Below are 6538 nucleotides of genomic sequence, written 5' to 3'. Positions count from 1 at the left end.
CCACTAATGACAGCTCCAGAGGATTAGTGCTCACAGCTGGAGGCCAGAGGGAGGAGGGAGAGAGAGGGGATGGAGAGAGCGAGAGAAGAGAGAGAGAGAGAGAGAGAGAGGAGAGAGAGAGAGGAGAGAGAGGGAGAGGGAGAAGGGGAGGGGAGGAGGAGAGGGGAGAGAGAGAGGGATGGAGGGGGAGAATGGGGAAAGGTAGGGAGAGAGAGAGAGAGAGGGGAAGGAGGGAGGGAGGGGGAGAGAGAGGGGAGGGAGAGAGAGGGGGGGGAGGGAGGGGAGAGAGGGGGAGGAGGAGGGAGAGAGGGAAGGGATGGGGAAGGGAGTGAGGGAGGGAGGGAGCGAGGGGAGAGAGAGGGAGGAGGGATGGGAAAGGGAGTGAGGGAGAAGAGGGGAAGAGGAGGGATAGGATGGAGGGAGGGGGAGAGAGAGAGGGAGGAGGGGGTAAGCCTGTAAGACCCATGTTATTCAGGGTAATTCACAGTCACAGAGATCCACGGAACTGGCATCAACTTCCTGAGTGGCACAGCGCTCAAGACACTGCAGAAAGAGATCCCACGAACTGGCATCAACTTCCTCGTTCTGTGTGGCACAGCGCTCTAAGGCACTGCAGAAAGAGATCTCACGAACGGGCATAACTTCCTGAGTGGCACAGCGCTCTAAGACACTGCAGGAAAGAGATCCCACGAAACTGGCATCAACTTCCTGAGTGGCACAGCGCTCTAAGACACTGCAGAAAGAGATCCCACGGAACTGGCATCAACTTCCTGTGTGGCACAGCGCTCTAAGGCACTGCAGGAAAGAGATCTCACGGAATGGCATCAACTTCCTGAGTGGCACAGCGCTCTAAGACACTGCAGGAAAGAGATCTCACGGAACTGGCATCAACTTCCTGAGTGGCACAGCGCTCTAAGGCACTGCAGGAAAGAGATCCACGGAACTGGCATCAACTTCCTGAGTGGCACAGCGCTCTAAGACACTGCAGGAAAGAGATCTCACGGAACTGGCATCAACTTCCTGAGTGGCACAGCGCTCTAAGGCACTGCAGGAAAGAGATCCCACGAAACTGGCATCACTTCCTGAGTGGCACAGCGCTCTAAGACACTGCAGAAAGAGATCTCACGGAACTGGCATCAACTTCCTGTGTGGCACAGCGGTCTAAGACACTGCAGGAAAGAGATCCCACGGAACTGGCATCAACTCCTGAGTGGCACAGCGCTCTAAAGGCACTGCAGGAAAGAGATCCCACGGAACTGCATCAACTTCCTGAGTGGCCAGCAGCCTCTAAGGCACTGCCAGGAAGAGATCCCACGGAACTGGCATCAACTTCCTGAGTGGCACAGCGCTCTAAGGCACTGCAGGAAAGAGATCCCACGGAACTGGCATCAACTTCCTGTGTGGCACAGCCGCTCTAAGACACTGCAGGAAAGAAGATCTCACGGAAACTGCATCAACTTCCTGAGTGGCACAGCGCTCTAAGGCACTGCAGAAAAGAGATCCCACGAACTGCATCAAAACTTCCTGTGTGCCACACGCTCTAAGACACTCAGGATAAAATTCTGCATCGAACTGCATCAAACTTCCTGAGTGGCACACGGGGTCTTAAGGCACTGCAGAAGGAGATCCCACGGAACTGCATCAACTTCCGAGTGGCACAGCGCTCTAAGGCACCTGCATTTCAGTGCTAGAGCGCGTCACTACAGCACCCTGGTTCGATTCCAGGCTGTATCGCGAACCGGCCGTGATTGGAGTCACATAGGCGGCGCACAATTGGCCCAGCGTCGTCCGGGTTGGCCGGTGTAGGCCTCAACTGACTTGCCTAGTTTAATAAAGTTAAATTTAAAAAAATTGTTTTCCAAGATCAAATGGATCTTTGTTTAACATCTCTGGCCAACAGAGACACAGTTCTATAAACCTGGAATGAATAGCCATATTCTCATAAACCATGTGCTGATATGTCTGCTTGGAAAACATCTGAATCAGATCGCAGTGAGAGGAGAGGCCATTCAATACTCCCTAGCTCGTTCCTAGACTCAATGGACAACTGGGTGAGGTTGGGGTTGTCAACTACTAAATTGATGTACGTGACTAATGGGAATTGGTATTTACAGTATATCTGGTCATATTAAACCCATTGTCTCAGGCATCATACGAAAGGAGTGGACTTCTAAACCTGGAGCGCCTGTCTGCTCTGCTGCTCTGCCACGCTCAAACATAATAGACAATGGAGCGAGGTAGACGCAACACAGCAGAATTCTGGGAACCAGGCTAGTGAGATCAGATGCTGTCAGATGACCAGGCTAGTAGGATCAAGATCTGGGACGTCGGCTACGGAGATCAGATCTGGGACCAGGCTAGTGAGATCAGATCTGGACCAGGCGGAGTGAGATCAGAGCTGGGACCAGGCTAGTAGAATCAAGATCTGGGACCAGGCTAGGTGAGTTCAGATCTGGGACCAGGCTAGTGAGATCACTGGCAGCTGGTGAATCAGAGGGACCAGGCTAGTAGATCAGATCTGGGACAGGTAGTGAGATCAGATTTGGGACCAGGCTGTGAGATCAGATCTGGATCTGGTGGATGATCTGGGATCATACTGGTGAGATCAGATCTGGGATTCATACTGGTTGAGAATCAGATCTGGGACCAGGCTGGTGGAGATTCAGATTTCTGGGACCAGGGCTAGTGAGATCAGATCTGGGACCAGGGCTAGTGAGATCAGATCTGGGACCAGGGCTAGTGAGATCAGATCTGGGACCAGGCTAGTGAGATCAGATCTGGGACCAGGCTAGTGAGATCAGATCTGGGACCAGGCTAGGTGAGATCAGATCTGGGACCAGGGCTAGTGAGATCAGATCTGGGACCAGGGTTAGTGGATTCTGCTGTAAGTAAGCAGTTATATCTAAAGTCTTATGTGCAGCTTCAGGGTCTAAGACATAGGAGTCTCTGTCCCAAATAGCATGATGTTCCCTGTGTAGTGCACTACTTTTGACCAGATCCTACAGGGTCCAGGACAAAAGTAGTGCACTACGTAGGCAATAGGGTGCCATTTGGGACAAAGACACAGCTAATGGTATTAATATCAGGCTCCCTGCAGGCTGGAGCTATATTTATAAGGGTCTCAGTAGAGACTGACCTTCCCAATGCAGCCGGCTGGCATTTCACACTTCACAACAAGATCCTGGCAGAAGTTTATTACTTGAATGCTGTCACTTTTTGATTTTCAATAACAACTCTGTACTACCCTTATATGGAAAAACTCCAGTGTGAGGAATTATGATGTGGATGAAAAAATAGTTCATAGCAGGACATGTAGTCCTGGTATCGGTAGCAGACTATGAAGTAGCTGACATGGTTTTGTATGGAACTAATGTTTGATGTATGGCCTCGTTGTTGCGTTATTAGATATGTTTCCACGTGTCATGTATGGGACTGTATGCTACTATACCAATTAAGAGATTTTCAACAACAACAAAAATACATCATTATATAAATACTAGATACTGTATTAGCAATCGAAGGGGAATGATTGTTATTTTTTATTATTATTATTGAAATTCATTGAAACTCATATTTTAGATCTGAATACTGTCGTATTAATTCAAAACTCACCTGTGTACTTTTCCCAGTTTGAGTTGTACCGGATACTATAACAAGTCGATTGTTCACCAGGATATCCAAAAATCGCTCTCTATCTTTCCAAACAGGTAGAGACTTTCTCTCTTGCAGTAGTTTATAATAACGAGAGGAGAAGGGCAATCCATCAAATCGGTTCAGCTCCAGATCCTCTCCGAAGACAAAAGCTTCTTCCACACAGTCAGCAGTTCCCGAATCCGAACAAATCTCTTTCTCCATCAAATGATTGTCCTGCTCCGACATGGTTGATCCATCCGCCATGGACATGATCGAGGATCCCTTCGAGAGCGCAACAACTGTTGGCAACAGTTATAATCAAAGGCACAGAGAACCGTTTATCCGCACGATAAAAACGAACTCACCGACACAGACTAATCCATATAACAATCACAACGTAGACTTGGAGTTCAACGTATGATCTAAAACAGATTTCCGTTCATGTTTTGTTGACAAATGTGAAGAAATTTCAGGACAAACAAACATGCAGTTTTTCTTCCTTTCATTTCGGATTAAAACTCTATTACCGTTTCTTGTCTGTCAATCCGCAGCGCACTGTTGCGCTATTGGCCACTGACATGGTCAAACACGTGGGTTGATTTGCATAGGCGACACGAGTCACTGAACAAGAATTAATGTGCGCCTAAATATGATCACGTGACCACTAGGCCGACTGTACGCTAATAACCCTCTTATAATAATCGAATAGTATTGACAGGGAGAGGGCGTGTGCACCAGTGGAGGCTGGTAGAATGAGCTAAAGGAGGACGGGCTCATTGGAATGGGCTGGAATGGAATTATAGGAACAGATTCGGGGGAACATTAGTATGAATTGTATTAATAGACAACAAAAAAAACAAGACCACTTTAGTGTTTAAAAAACATTTTACTGATACTGCTCAAGTGTTCAAAAGTTTGTGTGTATTGACATAGACACTAAAGTGTATCAAATAATTATCTTACAAAAAGTCATCTGTCTATGATAACGTGTAACATATTGTGTTTTCTAATGTAAACGACAAACGGAACTCTTCGAACAGAACATCCGTGCCGACAACGGACAGGTGGACAGCGGCAGTGAGGACCGACCAGCGTACACTAGTACACCAGCAGGGTTAGGAACGGAAGGTACCAGATAGGACACGCACAGTCAGTAGGACACAGGAACAGTAGGACACACGGCAGCTACGGTGGACACAGAATCAGGTACAGTGAGCCGTCCAGGCCAGACAGGTACAGTAGGACAAGCAGGACAGGTACACGAGGTTAGAGATACGCAGGACAGCTGCAGTAGGACACAGGAAGGTAGGACCCAGACAGCTACAGATAGACACCAGTAAGTTCGTAGGACCAGCTACAGGTAAGTAGGACGGACAGGGCTTGGAACAGGCAGGTACAGCTAGGACGGCAGGTCGCTAGGAACAGGACGTAGTCGTGACACGGGAAGCCAAATAGGCACAGGACAGGTCAGTAACACGAGTACAGGTACCCAGTAGGCCGGACGGTTAGGACCACAGGACAGGTACAGTAGGACACAGGACAGGTACAGTAGGACACAGGACAGGTACAGTAGGACACAGGACAGGTAGGACACAGTACAGGTACAGTAGGACACAGTACAGGTACAGTAGGACACAGGACAGGTACAGTAGGACACAGGACAGTTACAGTAGGACACAGGACAGGTAGGACAGAGGACAGGTACAGTAGGACGCAGGACAGTAATACAGGTGTGACTACAGGTAGGACACAGGACAGTAATACTGGTGTCATGGCAACAAGACTTTCAAACAGCAAAGTAAACAAGGTAAAACTAGTTTAACACAATAGAACGTCATAGTAAAAACAACTGATTATGAATCTATGGATCTCTGCCTCCAAAAGCCAAGAGATTAAATACTAGATAGACATGACAAAACATCTCTGTTTTCCATCTAGATATTTGAGAACAAGACGTGTGTGCTTAAAATAAAGTTGAACAGTGTGAATGAAACGTTTTGAACAATGCCGTCAACAATGACAGCCTTCACACTGTAATAACAACCATAAAATAATGTAAGAAAATAATCACCTTGTAGCTTCTGAGTTTTATGACATAAAGACTAAGACACGTCTGGACTGTGTAATAACATGTAATAACATGTCTGGACTGTGTAATAACATGTCTGGACTGTGTAATAACCCGTCTGGTCTGTGTAATAACCCGTCTGGACTGTGTAATAACATGTCTGGACTGTAATAACACCTCTGGACTGTGTAATAACATGTCTGGACTGTAATAACACCTCTGGACTGTGTAATAACACATCTGGACTGTGTAATAACACATCTGGACTGTGTAATAACACATCTGGACTGTGTAATAACACATCTGGACTGTGTAATAACATGTAATAACACCTCTGGACTGTGTAATAACATGTAATAACACCTCTGGACTGTGTAATAACACATCTGGACTGTGTATTAAATGTAATAACACATCTGGACTGTGTAATAACACATCTGGACTTGTGTAATAACTGTGTAATATCTTAATTAACAACACCTCAGTATAGCCACTCAACATTTGAGAACAGAAGTCAATCTGATTTAATCAGGCTAACATCGGGCACAACGGCAAATTAAAAAACCAGGGGGCGTGTTCGTTTTGTAACATTCAGACAGAAATATGCCACGTAGAACAAACMCCCCTCTCTGACATGTAGAATAAGGAATCACTTCAGCTCTATTTGTGGCATTTCTATCTGCAACATTCGACGACGTTTTCGCCACCGAACGTTGGCCCCGCGGTGCATAATAACCAGTAATCAACCATGAGAGTTGAGAGTCAGTGTTTGGAGGATTGTGGTTGTCTCAGTGGTGGTACACAGTCAGAGGAAAGTAAGCTAAAACAACCTCTAAA

The 6538-nt window shown here is 46.9% G+C and overlaps 1 pseudogene; it reads right to left on the bottom strand.

Annotated features, from left to right (window-relative positions):
- The window catches only part of LOC112076525 (putative pre-mRNA-splicing factor ATP-dependent RNA helicase DHX32), a 36226-nt pseudogene extending 31966 nt beyond the window's left edge, over nucleotides 1–4260 (bottom strand).
- Nucleotides 4261–6538: the final 2278 nt, after the last annotated feature.

This window comes from Salvelinus sp. IW2-2015, unplaced genomic scaffold, assembly GCF_002910315.2.
Source record: "Salvelinus sp. IW2-2015 unplaced genomic scaffold, ASM291031v2 Un_scaffold3811, whole genome shotgun sequence".
Classification (NCBI taxonomy): domain Eukaryota; kingdom Metazoa; phylum Chordata; class Actinopteri; order Salmoniformes; family Salmonidae; genus Salvelinus; species Salvelinus sp. IW2-2015.
This window is presented reverse-complemented; position numbering and strand designations above follow the sequence as displayed.